Source organism: Armigeres subalbatus, chromosome 3 (assembly GCF_024139115.2).
Source record: "Armigeres subalbatus isolate Guangzhou_Male chromosome 3, GZ_Asu_2, whole genome shotgun sequence".
Taxonomy (NCBI): domain Eukaryota; kingdom Metazoa; phylum Arthropoda; class Insecta; order Diptera; family Culicidae; genus Armigeres; species Armigeres subalbatus.
Genome location: NC_085141.1, coordinates 109,220,288 through 109,242,331, shown reverse-complemented (window position 1 = coordinate 109,242,331; position 22,044 = coordinate 109,220,288). Strand labels below are relative to the sequence as shown.

General features: G+C 40.0%; 1 protein-coding gene across 6 annotated transcripts in view; it reads right to left on the bottom strand.

Annotated features, from left to right (window-relative positions):
* The window catches only part of LOC134227029 (organic cation transporter protein), a 220,900-nt gene that overhangs the window by 122,463 nt on the left and 76,393 nt on the right, over nucleotides 1-22,044 (bottom strand). For 2 of the 6 annotated variants that reach the window (XM_062708219.1, XM_062708222.1), the window contains exon 1: nucleotides 18,553-19,456. The exons of the other annotated variants lie outside the window; for them this stretch is intronic. The gene's annotated coding sequence lies outside the window, so the exon portion shown is untranslated. Of the gene's footprint in view, nucleotides 1-18,552; nucleotides 19,457-22,044 lie in introns of those variants that run through there. 6 annotated transcript variants of the gene reach the window in all.

The window sequence follows — 22,044 nt, the reverse complement described above, 5'->3', positions numbered from 1 at the left end:
TTCTTTCTGAATATCCTTCAAGTGTATTCATATTTCTGGCTGCTGCCTAAATGGGATTTCAGTTACCACAGTCTGCGACTGAGCTTGGAAATAAATAATCGATGGTAAAAAAAATACCAAATTGATGAACACGAGTATTATGTTTTCTTTATCATGGTCAACTTTATGAGACTGAAAAGCATCTGACATCTCTGAGAATATCGTGGTATAATAGTATTATATTTAACTTTAAATTGATATATTAAACCTTTTTGCCTTTCTCATATACTAAGTATACGTAAAGGCCATACGTTTGTTCCAAAAACGAATTGTTATAGGATGCCCGGAGACCCATAGTATTAGATACCAGATGATATATGTCTGTGCGTGTATATGTGTGCATATGTATGTGCGCAAAAAAACTCACTTATTTTTAGACACTTATACTTCTAGACCAACATTTGGAAAGGGCGTAACAGCCACTATTTATTCCTTCTGATTCTTCGTCTACATATTTAGCTATGTTGATGTTGATCTAGACTTAACCGATTTGCTCGGAACAAGTTGCGTTTCACGTGGAATTATATCCTTTTGTTTTATAATAAGAATTGGCCAGATCGCACAATGGGTCTAAAAGTTATAGCAAAAATACTATTTTTCATATGCACTAGAAAGGCATTAACATTGCTAAGTGGATTAAATCAGGTTTATTTTCGTTTACTACTTTCACAATAACAAGCAGCTTCCTCAAGAATGTAACGTTGTTTGTTGGATTTTAGCATATAATACTGAAATCGGCTTCGTAAAGTATGATAATGACTGAGCCTACCAAATAATTAAAAAATAGGCTGTTTAACCCGAAAAATACTAAAAGTACACCATTTTACCCTATAACTTCCGTAATTCATATTTATGACCGCCCTTCTAGGGGAATGGAACCACTGTGCAGCGGTTTAACAATTTATAAGACAGTGACAACTATATTGCCAACAACAAATTATATGTTTTTCTTTTTATTAACATTGGTTCTACTTATTATTTCCCATGTCGTGGCTATATTTACTACCTAGTAACCCCCCAGATGAATTTGAGCCATTAAAATTTAAATGTCAATTTGAGAACGGTTTTTTTACTAACAGATCGTAAGTTTCGAATGGAAGAAGGATTTTCTGTTATAATTCGTTGGAAAAAGACGAGAAAGATATACCTTTTCCCAATGGTAATAATTATTTTGAATCTCATGTGTTAGATTATGGCGTGATTAGCCTTAAAAATGCTTTGCTTTCTTACATATTTGGTTTTAGATTGCTTTGGAAAACAAACGCAAAACAAAAAAAATCACTTATAATAGTGATCGTTTGTTAATTGGGGCACGACCTCACCCCAACTAGCGAATGCCGTTCGCTAATTGGGGCGTTTTGACAAGCGTAAATGTTGTTTACTTTTTACATTAAACAAAGACACATTTTACGCGCCAGAAAATATCTATCTCGCCAAACACGAAAAAAACGGCAACGCGTTTTCAACATCACATCAAAACGCAGTTTAAGTTTTAAATAACAGTTTGTACAACTAATTGAAGGCACAGTACTATCTAATGCACCTTGTTGCAATGAATCTGTTAGGACAAAAGTCGTTAAAATAAGTAAATTTTGTAGCGTATTTTGCATACAAAAAGTTGTATTTTACGAGACGAGCTGAATGTCTCCTTAACAAACATATAAAAAAAAAGTTATATTTCCCTCATAACTTCAGAGCTCATAATTCGATCAGACTCGTTTTAAGCAGTAAACAATGAAAAATGATTCCCCATCCATTATTTTTTTTTATATCTTTATTAGGGAGACTTTCAGCCCAAGGATGGCTAGTCTCGTATTATAACTTGTTTAGAGTGAATTAGTTAAGAATAAGTGCCCCACAAACGAGTTTTTAAAAAAATTAGAAAAGAAATATTTTTCGGCCGTATATTTTGAGCCTTTTGTTTGATCTGACCTATAGTTTGAATAGCCGTTAAAGGCATCTTCGTAGACTACGTGGTTGACGACGGGCAGCCTTGAACAGAGCTAAATTAAGATTGCAATGTACAGGCAATCTCCGACCTTAGTCTGAAAATAAATAAATAAATAAAGTCGTCGAGACACCAGCCACTTCACAGTGGAGGCTGGGTACAGCGGCGATAAAACTGTTTGACAGCACCACAGGCCGACCTCTCCGAAGGAAAACAGATTGGTAGTACCGGGGAAGTACAGGCTAAGACACGAGGAAGAATTAATGAAAAGTTCAATTGATAGAACTCACAAAGTATAAGGTGTATCTTGTGGTCCCAGAGAGAAGAAAGATAGTAAAGCAGTTATACAGAATTGTTAGAAAATCTAACAGTCGTTGGTTGGGTGAAGCATTTCCAAATTTTATAATGTGAACCTTTACAGTCTCAAAATTGTTCAAACAATAATGTTTTAACTGCCCGACGTTTCGGCTGTGTTTGGCAGCCTTCTTCTGGGGGAAATTAGTTTTACTAATTTCCCCCAAAAGAAGGCTGCCAAACACAGCCGAAACGTCGGGAAGTTAGAACATTATTGTTTGAACAATTTTGAGACTGTAAAGCCGAATCCCATCACTTATATTTAACAGTCGAGACATCATAGAGTTATAATGTGAACGTTTCCAAGTAGTTTTGCGAGGAAGTGCAGACAAAGGTGTCATATAACTCAATAAAAGAACACATACCCATCTTCTCAATTCGTCGAGCTGATTCATTTGATATACAACATTATGGGTATCCGAGCCTTCTATCATTTTTTTTAATTATCCTTACACCTTTCCGTATGCTTAGTATACGAGAAAGAAAAAAGAGGATTAAATCTCCTTAGTTTCCCCTACCCACTTGGAGTACCCAGTTTTTCATCGAGAAAAGATTATTTTCAAATGCAGTTAGTAGAACCTCATCTTGCCTGAATGAGAACCAATCTCCTACAAACTGCTCAAAGCTCGGTACAATCTTCAATGTTGAAAACCTACAACGTAACTGGCTCAAAAGGGAACGACATATTTCAAAGGAGTGAATACCAATAGCCAGCAGCTATCGCGTGTTTCCGAAATGATTAGCTATGATTCTACCATCAAGCGAAACGGGAGGTTTTCCATATCAAAGGGCTTGTCAAGGATGCTACAAATATTTTCCCCTCCTGACTCGTTAAATACCAGTTTGGGGGTTGGGTTCAAAGTAAACTTAATGATTTACATGAAGCATTAGACATTGCATAACATTTTTGAACTGCCATAAATTAACATACAAACAATGGATTCCATATTTACTTCAAAATGTAAAACCAAATTACGCATCATTATTTCTCCTACAAATCACACCTAACGATTGTGTTTATCTGGCAGCACATAGCATTTTACAACGCAGTACAAAATTCCGTTTTGAAAGGCATGTAAAAAAAAGCGAACGATAAAAAGACAGTCGCCGGAACGAGAACGATTGTCATTATAAACATATCACTTGCTGAGCACAATTTACTTAATGGGATTTACCGCATCCAAGAAGGACTGTAAAGCTGATTCCATGAGTGCTCACAAGCACTGTGGTAAAGTGGAAATATGAAACACTCCTTGCTGCTCGGTACCTGGAGGGGCAAGTGGCTTCATACGTACCAATTCAATAGAACGAGTCGTCAAAAATTCCGAATTGTGTGAAGAAGCACTTTTTTTTATTTTTAATCAATTTTGATTGAGTTTTTGATAGTTTAACTTGAATTACATTACATAAACCCATAAATGACTGCTAGTTAGTTTAAAGTCAACATCTATGATAATGGATGAAAGTGAGGCTAACATCTCAGGTCTAGACAAGTTGAGAAGTACTATAACGTTATAGAATCACTTCGCTGAATTTGACAAATCAGCCTCATAATATTGTACTTAAAAAAGTTAAAGCAAAATATAAGTTGCAAGTACTGAAAAATTTGAAACGACTTACGAACTTTACAGAAAAACGTTAATAAATGCAAATGTCCCGACTATGCGATCGCATGCATAACAGAACGAAAAAAAAATTGCATTATACAACCAACACCAAGAAAGTGATACATTATGGTCTGGTTGCAACACTGCATAATTATACATTATAAGGTTATGAAAAAGTATTCAAATTGTAGGAAGTTATTGAAGTGTACTAAAACTATGAAGTCCCAGTTCGCTCCTTCCGATAGAATTGATTTTTTTTTAGAAAAGGCAACGAAAACATGTGTGCTCTAAATATGACCACACTCTTCCATCTCCTGGCGATACATCCCAGTAAAGTGGATAAAAAAGCACTATCAGATGGAGAAAAGAACAACTCAGGGAAAGCTAGGGGAATCCACAAAGGAAATACAGAAAAAGTTTTTCATCCGGATTCTCATGTCTACGGCTTTGCTGTGTCTCGAGGACTGTGATGTACCCCCACCCCTACCACTTTCCCACATCTGGTACTAACTAAACAAATTTGCTTCTTACTTGGTTCTATCTATCACTTGTTGCTGTGGTATTCAGTTCATGGAAAAAAGTAAAATTTATAAGCTAACTGGCAGTTTCCACAATATAGGTTTAACGTGGAAACGAGGAAAATCTTTACGTCGTTTATGCAGATTATAGCACAGCACTGGGTAGATATTCACGCTCTAAAGATGTCCTTTTATGCCTGGTTGCAATTCCTTTACAATGGTAGGAAGTAAGACGTGGATTACATTTATGGTAGAGATACTCTAGCTCTAGCTCTGAATCTTACCAGTAAAAAGATGCGTATTGTATCACTGTTCATTTAAACATGGATAATAGTTGTGAGGAGATAACCACAAGGAAAAAAGCTTATAACTTGTTATCAGCATCGTAGCGTGTGGTTGGTGCCGAAATCAAGAATTACGGCATGAGAAACTGAACGTTTGTATTAGTTGCAGGGCCGAATAATAACAAAACGACTACCCACTAAGTCCTAAGGACGATACCTTGAGTAATCTAAATCAATCAAAGAATATTTGTTTATCTCAAATCAACGTGCCAAATACTTTGGTCTCGAATTTAACCGCTATTTCGGTTTCTTTTAAACTGGCTTTTAAACCCTAATACTTTAAAAGTTATTTGAAAATTATGGATGGGAATATTTGCATAGATATAATTATTATTCTTTGAATTATATTTTTTGTGAATTAATAAATAAATATAAATTATATTTTTTTTATTATTCTTTGTTTTTAAATTTGTGTAACAAACTTTTATATAACTTCATATAACTTTTAGAATTTTTTTTTATAAAGTTTACATGACAAACAAACGTGTTATGAAGCCCCTTTAAATCATTCTCTTAACTTTAACTAATTCCAATGATTTTTCACATTCTCCATTCCTTCTACAAAGTTGTCAAACCAGCAAAAATACATGTTTTGCTGAACATTGTAACTTCCTATCTAATATGAAATGAAAGTTTTTCAAATATTATGATTTTTCATTGGTTTACAAGTTTTTAACACAGCAATCGAGAAGACTCTTGTCGACAAGAGTTTCCAATGTCAGTAAAAAGATGAAATGAGCGACTTTCAGCATACCTATCGTAAAGAAATTTCCGACTTTTTGCAATTAAGAGAGTAACTACAAGTGGAAATATCTCTTGGAATATGTATAATTTAAAGATAACTTTTGTTGTATGTGAGATGGAATGTTACAATGTTCTGCAAAAACATGTTATTTTGCTTGCTTAACAACTTTGTAGAAGAAACGGAAAATGGGAAAAATCATTGGAAAGAGCTAGAAAGTAAAATAAGACTTTAGAGGAATTTTCACATAAAACGTCTTAAGTTATTTTTTTTTGCTAAATATCTTGGCTGTGCATATGCACGAAATGGACAAATTGATATGAAATTTGCGAAAAAGAATCCACGTGTCTTGGAGAAACTCGAACCCTCAACCTCCTACTCTCTAGATAGGCGTGATAACTCCTACACAACAAGGCCACTTAAAGGTCACGTTTGCGGAAAAGCCATCAGAATCCGAGTACCAACCTCCACCACGGTTAGCTCTCTTTTTTGCAAATTGAATATCTTTCGGATGCTTGATTTGCCCAATCTCCACATGTGCTTTACTGTTGTATATCCACAGCCAAGCGAGTGCACATTGTTTATTAAACGAGAGGATCGCACTCCATGCCCCCCAGTAACGGACTGGGCGGGACGGTATAGAATGCGAATTCAATCGCACTCTGCTGTGCCAAAGGCTTGCTTGGCTAAAGCATTTGATGAGCCAAGCAAGCCTTTGGCACAGCAGAGTGTGTGTGGGGCGAGACAGCCCTGTTGTATACCACTCTATATTATATGCTGTTTATGCCGTCCTGGTGTTGGTGACGAGCAAGCAGCCAAGCATTGTTCTCCCTCAGTCAGAGCTACACATTTGGCGACAGTGGCAGGTTTTACTGCTCATTTTTTGTTAGTATCAAGTGGAATAATGTTAAAACTAATGTGCCTGATAAAAATACTGCGTCATGGAAATCACCCACTGCGCAATCTCAGAAGAAAAGGTAAATTCCTGAACCAAGAAGGATGTTTGCTTTTTGCAGTGTTTACGTGGAGAGACGCGGTTGCGTAAGTAAGTAAAACGGAGAAGATTCGAAATTGTTTGCGTGTCTTGAGTACCGCAATGCCGTGTTTGGCCAAAAAAAGATGAAATGATTGGCGAGTTTTGAGGACCGCAATGGCGAGTTTGGAGGACCGCCAAGAAAAGATTAATTGTTTTGCGAGTTTTGAGGACCGCAATGGCGAGTTTGGAGGACCGCCAAGAAAAGATGAATTGTTTTGCGAGTTTTGAGGACCGCAATGGCGTGTTTGGAGGACCGCCAAGAAAAGTTGAAATGACTGGCGAGTTTTGAGGACCGCAATAACGTGTTTAGAGGACCGCCAAATAAAGATGGAATGATTGGCGAGTTTTGAGGACTGCAATGGCGTGTTTGGAGCACCGCCTAGTAAAGATGATTTTTTTGCGGGCGTTGAGGGCCGCTATGACATGTTGGGAAGACCACCAAGTAGAGATGAAATCATTTGCGTATTTTAAGAATTGCTGTGGCATGTTTGGAGAACCGCCAAGTAAAGATGAAAGAATTTGCGTGTTTTAGTACCGCAATGGCGTGTTTAGTGAACAGCCAAGTAAAGATTAAATGACGTGTTTTGAAGACCGCCAAGCAAAGTAAAAATGATTAGCGTCATCGAGTCAAGTACGAGACACTGAAGACGACCACACAGTTGTGGTCGAAATACGTATCTGCAAAGATATCGAAATAATTGGTGGAATTAAATGGAGTTACTTAACTCGTCTTAGACGGTTGATGATTAGCGTGTTTTAAGGACCATAATGACGTATTGGTAAGCTCGCTAAGTGATTTGCGTGTGAAAGAATTGAAATGTCGCGTTAGGTGAACCGCCAAGAAAAGTTGAGATTTTTTACGTGTTTTGAGAACCGTAATGGCGTGTTGGGAAGACCGCCAAGTAAAGTTGGAATGATATGCGAGTTATGATGACAGCCAGATAAATTGAATAGCTGAAGGTTTGCAAGTTGGAACATAGTTCAAAGCATGTCGTGTGCGATTTGAAAAGTCCGTTCATAGTTGAATTGGTTTGATGATGAAAAAACACAATGGTGTGTTAAAAGCACTAGAAAACACAAAGCAAGTTTCTGAGGAAACAACAATGGGGCGTTGATCCTAAAGTATCATGCTATGTTTTAACCGAGGTTTTGACAAGGCAAGTAATTTGATAATTTCAGTAAAATTCATTTGACTTGCCAACATGTTCAACTTTCTTTTCGTGCAAGTGAGTTGAACGGAGGAGTTTAGACGTTCAAGTCAAGCGACTTGCTCAATTCACTTGCGTAATCTAAGCTTAGTTCAAGATTACCAATGACTCAGCTGGTCACGTATCAAATATCTAGTTTACCTCAGCCTAGCAGCCAAAGTACCAGTAGCATAAGTGCCAAATCGATGTTGGTGATAAAACAAAACACACACTACAATATAATGCATAATAATCTGCCAAATTCAGCTTATTGTAGCATGGTTCTACTGAACCACCGAATAAAAAAATGCGAATTAAAAAAACTGCAAAGGCACGTTGTAAGAAAGTAATATTGAAGTTGTGGATGCCGTAATGACGCTTTTGCAGAGCCTTGATTTCAAATTGCAAAATAAAGTAATGTTTAGCAATTGTGATATCCCATCTATGGCTCTGCATTTCAACTTCGTATTCTATAAGCAGTGGCAATCCTACGTTTTTGCTCACAAGGCTAACTGGAGACCCCAACTTAGTGCAGCTAATATGCAGCGAATGTCAGGAATAATATTGGATGTATCTCCAACCATGGTGGTTAAATAATACCCAGATCCCTGTCCAGATCTTAATATTGGAGTCCTAATGTTTTGGAAAACTTGCTCGCAAATTTGAAAAAATGGATTATGCTTGAGTTTTAATTCATGCGAAATCACGATGTTTCGCTCCAAAAGCGAATAGAATTAGTCGAGGTTCTTATCTTATGAGAAGAACACTGCATTAACAAAGTAGAGCCTGAGCATGATAACCTTACATGTCGTAGTTGCTACTCCGTGTTTTACCAGAACAATCGCAATTGCATAGAGAGCCAATGGCTAGGGCATGGGATTTGCACTGAGCACCTCAATGTGCTCAGTTCAAAAGCTCTAGGGGGTGGGGGGTTAACAAACGGCGCTGGCCACGTCCTTTCGGGCTACCGTAGATGTAAAGGAATTGATAAAAGATGCAGTCACTCGCCACATTGTAAACCAAGAACACTTCTGCACTCGCCTCGAGAATATTATTGGAATCTAGGGGATAGGTTCTATGGAAGAGGCTCATCTTGATTAACAGGTTGCAATGGATGCCAAAACGAGCTTTTTTCGTTCTCTTTGATTTCTAACAGTTACGATTGCTAAAACATTGCGATTGCTAAAACATGAGAAATATATGGAGAGAAAAAGTAGGAGAATTGAACTTGGGATTGATCCCAAGACCAGCTGCGTATGAGGCAGAAGTAATTATCATATGATTACCTTCCCTTACATGTTACACTACACTTACATGAGCACACTACAGAATAGAATACTAAAAATAAATCTGTATCGTTTTGTTATGTTCGTTTGCTATGGCATTGAATGCACGAATGTGAACTTTCGGATAAACTAACAAGATTAGTTAAGGCGACGTTGCAAAGGGGAAAAACGAGTATTTCAAATTACACGAACGCTTTCGATCCTTTCGGGAACATTCAGAGAGTTACGCTTTGGTATGGAATAACTCTATTAGTATGATTTGTATAAGGACCGTTTAGCAATGTCGGAATTGGTGCTTTGACACGGAACGACAAGATAGAGGAAACCTGCGACAGTCATGACCACCTGGAAAACGATGTACATGACAGGAAAAGACATAAAAAAAGACAGAGTTTGCATCGATGGTAATCAGTCTTGTCTTGAGATGTATTTATCATTCAGATACAGTTTCATATAAAAAAGAATTTGATATTCCGCTAGCCCTGATGGTCCCTAAAATATCGTGTCAAATTTGATCAGTACTCGGAATATGGCACATATAGTGATGTCTATCATTATTTTTAGAGAATGTGCGTGTGATTGAATAACGGGAAAAAAGAGCGGATAATAAATGCAGAATTTGCTTATCTGCTATATGTAGCCGATAATTTTGCTTGTGTAATGGCCCGTTTACATATGAGCTAGTTCTAGCGGACAATGCACTATCCGACAATACTAGCACGAAATTAGCATGATGTAAACGCTTATTAGCGAGGACAATTCCTGTTTACATTGTGCTAATATCGCGCTAGTATTGTCGGACAGTGTATTGTCCGCTAGAACTAGCCTATATGTAAACAGGCCATAAGGAATGAAGGCTATTGAAGGAATGCGAAGATGCACAAGATAGTGGCGCACTGCTAGCGTGTTTTGTCGATGCGAGATAGCTGGTGTTTACGCCATCATAGCATACAAGATATAGGCTAGAAACCCAACTTCGGACGAAGTGCGTTAGATTCTCATAAAATTGCACTAAAAAACGCATCATTAAGTTTGACAGATCAAACTCCGAGAGAAAGTTCGTTTCAGAAGAAGTTCGGAGCTGAAACTAAGGCGGTTATTGTGTTCGCGTACTTTGTTTGACTGCAGATCTACGGAATCAATACCAGCAACGACAGATCCAGTCAATTTATTTGTTTCGCGGGTGACATAGACATTGTCGGCCGAACATTTGCAAAGGTGGCAGAACTGTACACCTACCTGAAACGTGAAGCAACAAAAGTTGGACTGGTGGTGAATGCATCGTAGACAAAGTACATGCTTGTGGGCGGAACCGAGTGCGACAGGGCCCGCCTGGGAAGCAGTGTTACGATAGACGGGGATACCTTCGAGGTGGTCTAGGTATTCGTCTACCTTGGATCCTTGCTAACGGCTGATAACAATGTTAGTCGTGAAATACGAAGGCGTATCATCTGTGGAAGTCGGGCCTAATACGGGCTCCAGAAGAAACTGCGGTCAAAAAATATTCACCACCGCACCACCATGTGACATGTACAAGACACTGATAAGACCGGTAGTCCTCTACGGACATGAAACATGGACAATGCTCGAGGAGGACTTGCAAGCACTCGGATTATTCGAAAGACGGGTGCTTAGGACCATCTTTGACGGTGTGCAAGAAGACGTTGTGTGGCGGCGAAGAATGAACCACGAGCTCGCCCAGCTCTACGGCGAACCCAGTATCCAGAAGGTAGAAGGGTACGATGGCAGGACATGTTGCAAGAATGCCGGACCCTGCAAAGATGGTGTTCGCTTCCGATCCGGCAGGAATGAGACGGCGTAGAGCACAGCGGGCGAGGTGGGCAGACCAGGTGCAGGCCTCAAACCGTGTATTGTAGCGTCAAATTGTTGATTCAGTGTTGTCTGTTTAGATGTAAACTGAATAAATGAAATGAATGAACCAGCGACGAAATTCGGAGACGCATCTATAGGGATTGAGACGGGTATGGTAAATGACTTCTTCTTCTTCTTCTTCTTCTTCTTCTTCTTCTTCTTCTTCTTCTTCTTCTTCTTCTGGCCCTCTATGAGTTGAAGACCAGGAAGACCAACGTACAAATTGAATCTTGGAGCATATGAATGAGGTGAATGAACAACCGTTGGAGGAAACTTCATCTATTCAAACCGGAAATATCTGTTCGTTGCCTGGATATAAGACAATATTCCGTAGAAAATGGTTTTCGATTTCCTTGGCCTTTGAATGGTGCCTTCGGCAAATAAATCTTTGTAGTGGTATTTTTACCGAGTGTTTAATTAAATATAAGCTCAATAATTCATTTACAATAAAAGAGAAAACCAAGGACAAGAGACTAATAAAAAAAAGCCGGAGAGAAAGGGGGATGTGTGGGGCGAGACAGCCCTGTTGTATACCACTCTATATTATATGCTGTTTATGCCGTCCTGGTGTTGGTGACGAGCAAGCAGCCAAGCATTGTTCTCCCTCAGTCAGAGCCCAACAGTGATCCGAGTAAGGCGATACCTTCGCCGAGTGTAATAATGCGCAATGGGTGATTTCCTGGCGCAGCAGCAAGCTACACAGAGTGCGATTGAATTTGCATTCTATACCGTCCCGCCCAGTCCGTTACTGGGGGGCATGGAGTGCGATCCTCTCGTTTAATAAACAATGTGCACTCGCTTGGCTGTGGATATACAACAGTAAAGCACATGTGGAGATTGGGCAAATCAAGCATCCGAAAGATATTCAATTTGCAAAAAAGAGAGCTAACCGTGGTGGAGGTTGGTACTCGGATTCTGATGGCTTTTCCGCAAACGTGACCTTTAAGTGGTCTTGTTGTGTAGGGGTTATCACGCCTATCTAGAGAGTAGGAGGTTGAGGGTTCGAGTCCCTCCAAGACACGTGGATTCTTTTTCGCAAATTTCATATCAATTTGCGCATTTCGAAACATATGCTGTGCATATGCACAATCAAGATATTTAACAAAAAAATGGTTTTCGTACGGCCGAGTTGCCGAATAATATGCAAATTAATTGCGTCTTAAGTTAGTTATATACAAGAAATAGAAACTCAGCATGTTCAGCAAAGTTGCTCATATTACAAATTTGCTATAACTTTGCGGAAGACACTACGTGTCTATCTCATTCTGGAGGAAAAATAATTTTCCAAACTCACTGTTAGGGGGATTAATCATCAAACTTTTTTTTTCGAAAGATGGGCTCCTAATTATCTTGAAACTATCTTGAACCTAATTATCTTTTTTTATAGATTCTGTGAACAAACACTTTTCGAGTTTTTGTATTTCGATCGTGAAAATGACGAAATAAAACATTGTGCATCGCCTCACTTTACCACGTGTCCCTTTTTTGATGCCGATTCCGACAACTTCAAAGTTGAATTTTATTGACAGACACATTCTAATGTTGGATTTTTATTGATTTTATTGATTGGAATAGATCCGACAGCGATTTTGACGACCGCCCGATCCATTTCAGAAATGAATTTCCTTGAACTAACAACCATCTGAAATTTGTGTAAGATTTGTCACGATTTTCTCATTATGGATGTTTTTTTATAGATTCCATACGAAAATCCAGAAATGCCCAAGACTCTGCAAGGTTGCTTACATATTTTACCATATTTTGCAAATAATAAAAAAATGTCACAAAATTCCACGGACCATGGCTTGTGAGGTGAACCGCAAACGCGATGGGCTTTCGGCCTTCGAGGTGACGACGGACGCCATCATCGACTTTGCGTGATGGAAGCATAATATCAGTAAGGACCTCAAGGGAAACTTGCTGAAACTTCGAAAGTCGGGTTAATCACACAAGAAATTAAAAAATCGCAAGCAAAAAGCACATAAAATTTACAAGAAACAAGAAAGTGATCAAAACATAGCAAAATATTTGGAAATTTGCGACCAACTGAATCTAGCCATCAGTAATGCACTTGAAGAATATAATTCAAAAACTGGGCTTGATATAAAGTCCTGTCCAAAGAACTTTTTCAATTACGTGAAAACAAAATTGAAATCAGACAATTTTCCTTCAGTAATGCATCTAGACGCTCCTGTGGCTCTGGCGTGCATTTTTTTGACTGTTTGACATGACTTTTAGAAAATTCAAATATCCTTCTATTAGTTGCTCTTGGATGGAGTAAAATCAAAGAGCAGAATTTTTTGCACAGAGTATATGACAAAACTAATTGCAAATAAAAATTTATATTCAAGTTTCGGAAAAAAAAATCGTGAATGATCATATTTTATTCTAAAAGTGCTTTTAATTGACATTTACTGTCAAAAAAATTATCCAGTTCTATTGACTCAGTCAATTCATTGACTAATTAAAGGTCCATTTTTTAAGCTTCTAAGAGTATAATCAGACAAGATTCAGTTGAATAAAATAGAACAAACTCGCTGATTTCCCCAGCAGTGTTCTATTCATGTTTAAAAAATACTACAAGATGAGCCGTCCAAAGGCCGAAAATCTCGTTAATGAAGACAATAATAATAATAATGTTTGAAAAATTCTTCATTTAATGAAATAATTATGTTGCTGTTGCCGAAATTGCAAAGTGGATTGATCCGTTAATAAAATTACGCATCCATACACCAAAACAATTGAAAAATTTTTGAATCTCGTGATTCACACGTACCAAAGTTTATTCTTTACAGTTCTTTGTCTATGTATGTATGTAGACGAGGAAACGGAAAAAATGAATTTTGGCTGTTACGCCCTTTTCAATTTTTGGTCTAGAGCAGCGGTTCTCAACCATTTTCTTGAGAGGTACCCCTTCAAACTATTCCATTAATTGAGGTAACCCCTTTGTTTTTTTGCTGTAAATGAAAATAAGCTTGACTCATAGGATATATGAAAAATGGACCTGAAAACTAACAGAATATATCTCCACAAATTTTCCTGAAATTTTCATTTTCCATGAAACTTTCCAATTCAAATTAAGTTCATACATCGAGCTTCCTACAAAACTTGTTTGACTATTGAAGGCTTCCGTAGGATTCAACGCTTCTTGAAAAAAAACCTTCCTAGCCTCTTGAAGAGAGGTTTCCGAGCCACTTGGAAAAAGGCTTCTGAGCATATTGAAAGGAGGCTTCCGAACCACTTGAAAGGAAGTTTACTACCCTTTTGAAATGAGGCCTCCGAGCCTTTTAAAAAGAAAAAAAGAAAGTTTGAAGAAAAAAGCTTAAAAGAAGGCTTCCAGGCCTTTTGAAAAAGGGCTTCCGTACCTTTTGAAAGGAGCCTTCCGGGCCTATCGAAAGGAGGCTTCCGGGCCTCTTGAATGGAGGCCCCCGGGTGAAAGGAGGCTTCCGAGCCTCTTGAAAAGAGGCTTCCGAGCCTCTTAAAAGGAGGCTTTCGAGCCTCTTGAAAGGAGGCTTCCGAGCCTCTTGAAAGGAGGCTTCCGAGCCTCTTGAAAGGAGGCTTCCGAGCCTCTTGAAAGGAGGCTGCTGAGCCTCTTGAAAGGAGGCTTCCAAGTCTCTTGAAAGGAGGCTTCCGAGCCTCTTGAAAGGAGGCTTCCAGGCCTCTTGAAAGGAGGCTTCCAGGCCTCTTGAAAGGAGGCGTCCAGGCCTCTTGAAAGGAGGCTTCCGCGCCTCTTGAAAGGAGGCTTCCGAGCCTCTTGAAGGAGGCTTCCGAGCCTCTTGAAAGGAGGCTTCCAACCCTTTTGAAAGGAGGCGTCCAAGCCTTTTGAAAGGAGGCTTCTGAGCCTCTTGAAAGGAGGCTTCCGGGCCTCTTGAAAGGAGGCCTGAGCCTCTTGAAAGGAGGCTTCCTGAGCCTCTTGAAAGGAGGCTTGAGGCCTCTTGAAAGGAGGCTTCTGAGCCTCTTGAAAGGAGGCTTCTGAGCCTCTTGAAAGGAGCCTTCCAGGCCTCTTGAAAGGAGGCTCTGAGCCTCTTGAAAGGAGGCTCTGAGCCTCTTGAAAGGAGGCTTCCAGGCCTCTTGAAAGGAGGCTTCCAGAGCCTCTTGAAAGGAGGCTGGAGCCTCTTGAAAGGAGGCCTGAGCCTCTTGAAAGGAGGCTTCCTGAGCTTCTTGAAAGGAGGCTTCCGAGCCTCTTGAAAGGAGGCTTCTGAGCCTCTTGAAAGGAGGCTGAGCCTCTTGAAGGAGGCTTCCAGGCCTCTTGAAAGGAGGCTTCCAGGCCTCTTGAAAGGAGGCTTCCAGCCTCTTGAAAGGAGGCTTCCGAGCCTCTTGAAAGGAGGCTTCCGAGCCTCTTGAAAGGAGGCTTCCGAGCCTCTTGAAAGGAGGCTTCCGAGCCTCTTGAAAGGAGGCTTCCGAGCCTCTTGAAAGGAGGCTTCCGAGCCTCTTGAAAGGAGGCTTTCGAGTCTCTTGGAATGAGGCTTCTGAGCCTTTTGAAATGAGGCTCCCGGACCTGTAAAAAAAAGCTCACAAGCCTGCTGAAAGTAGGTTCCTGAGCCTTTTAAAAGGGGGCTTTTGAGCCTGTTGATTGGAGCCTTCCGAGCCTCTTGAAAAAACCCTTCCTTTTAAAAGAAAAAAAAAGTTTGAAGAGAAAGCTTAAAAGGCTTCCGCACCTCTTCAAAGTAGGCTTCCATTGAAAGGGGGCTTTCAAGCCTTCCAGTCTCTTAAAAGGAGGCTTTGAAGCCTGTTGAAGGAGCCTTTAGAGGCTTTTAAAAAAACTTTCCGATGGTTTTAAAAGAGGGAGAAAAGAAAAAAGAAAGTTAAAAAAGCTTAAAAGAAGGCTTCCGGGCCTCTTGGAAGAAAGTTTCCGAACCTCTTAAAATAAGGCTTCCAGGTCACTCGGAAGCAGCCTTCCAGGTTTTAATTAAAATTGAAATTCATCCCCCATTACGCATTTTTATCTGAGGTAGGGGTGCCCGGCGAAGGTACCCCCAGGGGTACATGTACCCCAGGTTGAGAACCGCTGGTCTAGAGTTAATTTTAAATAAATTGACGAATCCGTGGAGCGAATAAACATTTTTGCTTCTGCCAACATTTTGGCATCCATCTTCTCCAACACCTTCATGTTCCAGAGATAAACCAGTGTAGGGTTGCAAATCACTTTAATTAAGATTACAATCACAATAACCTCAATGTTTTTCATCGCTTGTTTCCTATCTCTATTTTTTTTCCTCAATCTATTTTCAATTCTTGAGACTTATTTTACATTTACTAGTGGATTATTATTGATTTGATTATTCCTACTATTGTTACGAATCCTGATCCTTTTATGGTATCATACTTTATTGTTTATGCCAGTCTTTCCTTCATCCGTATGCTGGTTTATGACCAAATACTGTACATTATTCTAAAGCACATACTCGTCTACGAGCGACAAGTCTCCAGACAAACCTCGATTCGCTTTCAAGTGAGTCACAGTCAAGCATCTTCTTTAGGAATCCACAAGCTGCAACGACATTTTAAAAAGGTATTAAAAACCTTTTGAAGCGTTTCCATTGTCACTACCGAGAAGAGCTTTAGACTCGACATTAAGGAAATCTGGTTTCAATATCATTTTCATTATACTTCTGACAAAGTTGGATAGTCTCAAAAAGTTTCAAACAGTATGTGGAAAAGTCTAAGCATTTAAAATTGTAAACTGTGTTTTTTCATGTTTTACACTATATTGATTATACATGAATTAATGACATGAACAGCTGGTGGCATTTTCCCAATTTTTTGTATAATTTCTAGAAATTCCCGACATTTGCCTGCATCTCCGGCATGGACTTTCCATTCCAGCATATTTCCCGCATTTCCTGATTTTCCGACTCACAGGCCACCCTGCACACCGGCCTTAGTCTGGTAGTAAAAAAAAATAAAAACGGTTGCTAAAATAATTCAAAAGTAAAAAAATGCGATTCTATTTTACCAGCGGCACGATCAGGGCGTTCATCGAAGAAAAATTCTCGGATCTACAATGCTATCGTTTCGTTAATAAAAGTTGAATAAAACCAGGGCTTATCAGCCCCAAAGTTGCAAAATAAATCGAAAATAAGTTTTTAATCCAAGTGACACCTCAAACAGTGCGAAATCGGCTCCATGAACATAGTTTTAAGGCATAGTGGCCCTTTAAGGCATAGTGGCACATTAAAAAACGACTTAACCACCGCACAAGCTTGAATACGCACAAGGACACATTTCATTGACAATGGATGACTGTAAGAAGATCATATGGTCAGATGAAACTAAAATAATGCTATTCGGGTCTGATGATATGGCAAGAAAATGGCGGAAGACCGGCGAAATCTTGAACATCATTACTTGTCAAATAACTCAGCCAGATTTTTCATTGTCTACACAGGTAGGGTTATGATTTTGGGCACGATGGCATCGTCTGGCGTTGGAGTGCTTGAATTCATTGACGAAATAAAGGAAAGAAAGTTTATCACATTCCACTATGATGGGGACCCGAAGCATACGTCAACACTGGCATCACAATAGTTCAACGAACGGAAAATCGACGTTTTGGAGGGGCCGGCACAGTCACCTGACCTTAACCCAATAGAACACCTGTGGTGTATTTTGAATATTCAGAGCCAAGAACAACATCCAACAATCATTCAGCAATATCGACAAGTAATTGCAACTGAATGGGACAAAAACAAATCAATGCCGTGAAGATGCCAAACGGTTATTGAAGCCAAGGGTGGTATTAAACATTGTTATATTATTATTTAGTTATAAAGTGGATGAACTTTTTTTGCGTATTTTTTTCAATCGCTTTATTGATTATAGTTTTGCAAAGTAGGAAAAATAACATGTTAATCTGATGGCAAAATGACAAGCACTTAATTGAATAAATCATATAAAATCATTCGCAGGAACAACTTACTTATGTATCAACTTTTGTTACATACTGTGTATGCAACGGCCGGTTTTTGTGCCTTTCTCGTATACTAAGTGTACGTAAAGGCTATATGATCACTTTCCAGATTGGACTATGGGATCAGAAGTTATGGCCAAAATACTATTTTTATGAGTAAAACACGCTAAAAACACCCACTCATAATTTTCAGTTTTTTTTGCACGGGAAAGGCACCAACACCGCTAGGTGGATTAATCAGGGTATTAAATTATCAATGAGTTCAACACCACCGCAAGATACAGAACAAAATCTATCAAGCGTCATCCAAACAGAAGTATTTCAGCACTTGGTTGTGGGTTCAATGTCCCCTTTCAACCGTCTGGAAAATAATTACATTTGATAATTCATCGATTTCTACATATTTTAATCATTCTTAGGCCACTTGCATGCATCGACATATATTTTAACTCGTATTTGGACAGTCATTAATAAGCACAAATAACGTTCACCTAACTGTTTTGATTGACTAGTATCAATAATAGTTTTAAGAACATGACATGACTATTGTGAAAATATATTGAATTTATTTATAAACTAACAGTTTCAAATATTTCAGATACCCTCCCATACCAATTTGGATTTCCGAAGTTTGAAAACGTCGGAAATATTAATTTGCACGGTACACCGGTCAAATGAGAATGAAATAAAAAAAAACATTTCACTATACCTGAATTGAAGAAAATCGCTGCTACCTTGTGGACCACTTTCTGTCTCCGAATGCTCCAAATAAATGACTACACGGCCACAAAACACAGGTTTCCGGTTTCAGCCCCCCTCAGAACAGCAAACGAGACCCAGCTGTTTGTAGAAATTATTCGTTCACCACCCGTCGTCGTAGTATTCGCAAGAAATTACACAAACTTTTTTCCGGTTGTCTCCCGCCAAGGGAAACCCAGCATCCAAACTACTGCACTCGGCACGTAGAGAAACAAACGGAACGGAAAACAGACACTACGCGGTAACAGTTTACGATTCACCCAACCTGTGCACACTGTTACGGCCAAATAGCCCGAAATAATCTGCCGCTTCTTGGTTATATATCACTTGAACTTCACCAGCCAAACCAATATCCACTTCACTTTTTTCTTCTGACAACTTAAGCGATAAGCTGAACTCTGCGGATCATCAATTTTAACTCTCCAAAACTTCGAACTGATTAAACTGTTGCGTCTTTTTTTCCACAGCTCTATATTTAAAGTCTTATCTTGCCAGACAACGCGTGTTGTACACGAGCTCAAATTCTGAACTTCAAATTGTCCGATAATTACGTTCCAGAGCACGCTTGGGAGATCGGAGCTAATCGAATCTACCCAGCAAACCGATAACCGCCTCAACAAACCTCACCTTGATCGCTGCGAAATTCACCGCCACTCGATCGATCACTTGGCGCCTTTGTCCGGCAAGAGCACAACCATTCCAACGCAGGAAGAATAGCGCGAAGCCGTCAGAAGTCAGACCAACCAGACGACCCGTGATAGTGCGCGGGGGCCTCCCCTTCCCAGTGAAAGGGTGTGAAAATCCGCGGAAAGCACACCACTCGAAGGAAACACGTCGTAACCGAACGAATCCACACCGTGAACTGAACCCTGATGGTAGTATTTTGCAACATTTTAGCAATTTCCGAGATAGGCGTACTTCGTCGCCGTAGTCAAACGTCTCCGTCGCTGGGTCGGGATAGTTAGTCTTGGTCGTTATGGTCCATCAAGACACGGCACGGCGCGGCGCGGCAACGAGACACACAGCATCCCCCAGCATCGTAACGCAACGGCTCAGAATGTGTTGATACATGCCGTCTTGTGCGGGATTGAAATCCAACCGGAGCGAGAAAATGAGAGACTGCTGAGAGGATTCAAACCACACTCGCTGGATCTGCATAGCAGGGTGGAACGTGTTACTGAGTATTCGCACGTGGTTCGATGTAAGCGCGGGAAAATGTTCCGGCGAAAACAGTGGTGCTAAATTTGCTATTCGGGTGGACGTGATTTCATTTGCGTATTGAACAAATGAGAAAGAAATCTTATGCTGGCCCAAGCGCCCCTGAGTGAGGGATTGTTATGTTAAATTATTAATTTTATATAATATTATAATTATATATAATTAATTAATTATTAAATATGTTTTCCCGGATTTCCATAAGAATGTTTAGTCCGGCAAGCCAGTACATAGCTCGCGCTGAGAATCATAGGGGCGTAACTGTATTGATCGATTTCATTTCGTCGATATTATCTTTTTATTATTGTATAGAATTGCAGTAATTTTCCGAAGATTCCATGGTTTGGTGTGATAAAAGACGCTTGCATATTTCACCAGAAACAAGTAGCTTTTAAAACATTCGACAACACATAAAATCGATTAAGAGCAGCACAAAATATGTAAACGGACAATCATGGAAAAATAAAAAAATGGCCGTCCTTACTTCTACTACGGTTTTTTAAGGCACAAACCTCAAGTAATAGATGATCAACATGGCGATGATCCACTAGCCTTGCACAGTGTTGTCCTACACTCAGGGCAAAAAATTCTGCTCTTTGATTTTACTCCATCTAAACGATTTTATAGTCTCAACTAAGTAAGTTCAACTAATAGAAGGATATTTGGATTTTCTAAATGTCATGGCAAACTGTCAAAAAATGCTGGAGTGTTTTCACTGGAGTGTATTTTCAGCGCGCGCGCTCCCGTGGCTCTGGAGTGCAGATTTTTGACAGTTTGCCATGACATTTAGAAAATCCAAATATCCTTCTATTAGTTGAACTTACTTAGTTGAGGCTATAAAATCGTTTAGATGGAGTAAAATGAAAGAGCAGAATTTTTTGCCTTGAGTGTAGGACAACACTGGCCTTGCAGCAGGGGCGTAGGATTGCCAATCCGGAGATGGCGAGTTCAATTCTCGGTCCGGTCTATCATGTTTTCGGGTGGGAAACATTTTCGACTCCCTGGCACAGTGTATCCATTGTACTTGACCCATAGAAAAAAAGAAGATGATCAACAAATTCGAAAATCATTTTTTATGTATGCTACAAGGTAGCAAAAATTGGTGCTTCTAAAGAAGAAATTTTAAAATTATAGACCGCAACAAAATCTAAAAATCGATTAATCTCCATTAATCCAGCGGTGATAGAGCCGTTCTCGTGTGTTATAAAAACAGTATTTGTACAATGAGACACGATTGTGCGTCGTATGCAACGTATGTTGCTACCAAATCGAGTGAGGATAAAAGCCAAAAAAATGAGTTTCACTTTTTGCGCACATACACACGCACACATGGGCTGCGAAATGGGGAGTTGACGTCTGGGAAGGAGCGACCAACACAGCTCTGGTCATCACAAGTTTCAATCTCACGCTTCCACGGGTCTTCCGGTGGCAATCGACCGCCAGCTGAATGTTTTGTACTTAGCTGGTAGTGCAGCCTGGGCACTGTTGTCCTTCTGACATTAGCTAGAGTGAGGGGGTGCGACCAAGGGGACCATCGTCCCTAACCAATAATCCCAAGGCGTTAAGCGACCCGTACCAAGGAGATGCATGGCTAGGGGGTGAAATAATAAGCTAGGCCTTTAACGAAGCCTGTGGGGTACCTGGGCACCCTCCACAGTAATTGTCACTTACCGCGTCATGCTGGGCACTGGCGTAGTGGACCTCTTTTCCCGAGCAACTCGTGGTATCAAAATGGAAAACCAAGTCAATTCTTCAATAAGTGGTAGTAGTGTAGGCGACAACCCCTTCGCAAGAGGTGGGTTGTTCAGGTCTCCGCCTAGGAGGTCAGAGGCCATAGTCGGCAGCTCGGTGCACAGCGCCAGCGTGGGTTACTTAACCTTCTCCCCGGCTACGCCGGTAGAGGCTATATACGGCCCATGGCTTGTGTGAGCGATGAACTGCAAACGCGAAGGGCTTTCGCCTTTCAAGGTGGCGACGGAACAGCTGGACGCCATAATCGACTTTGCGTCATCCAAGCATAAGTAAGGACCTCAAGGGGAGCTTGCTGAAACTTTGAAAGTCGATGTTGGACGCAAGGGCGGTCGGGACGGCCAAGTGCAAACCCGTAAAATCCGTGGAGTCGACTGAGACTCAAGTATTCGCGGGCACGTCAGGGGTGACTGCTCCAACGGAGCAGACACAAAAACAGGAGAGACAGTCTCCAGGGGATGAGCTCTGAGAATTACTA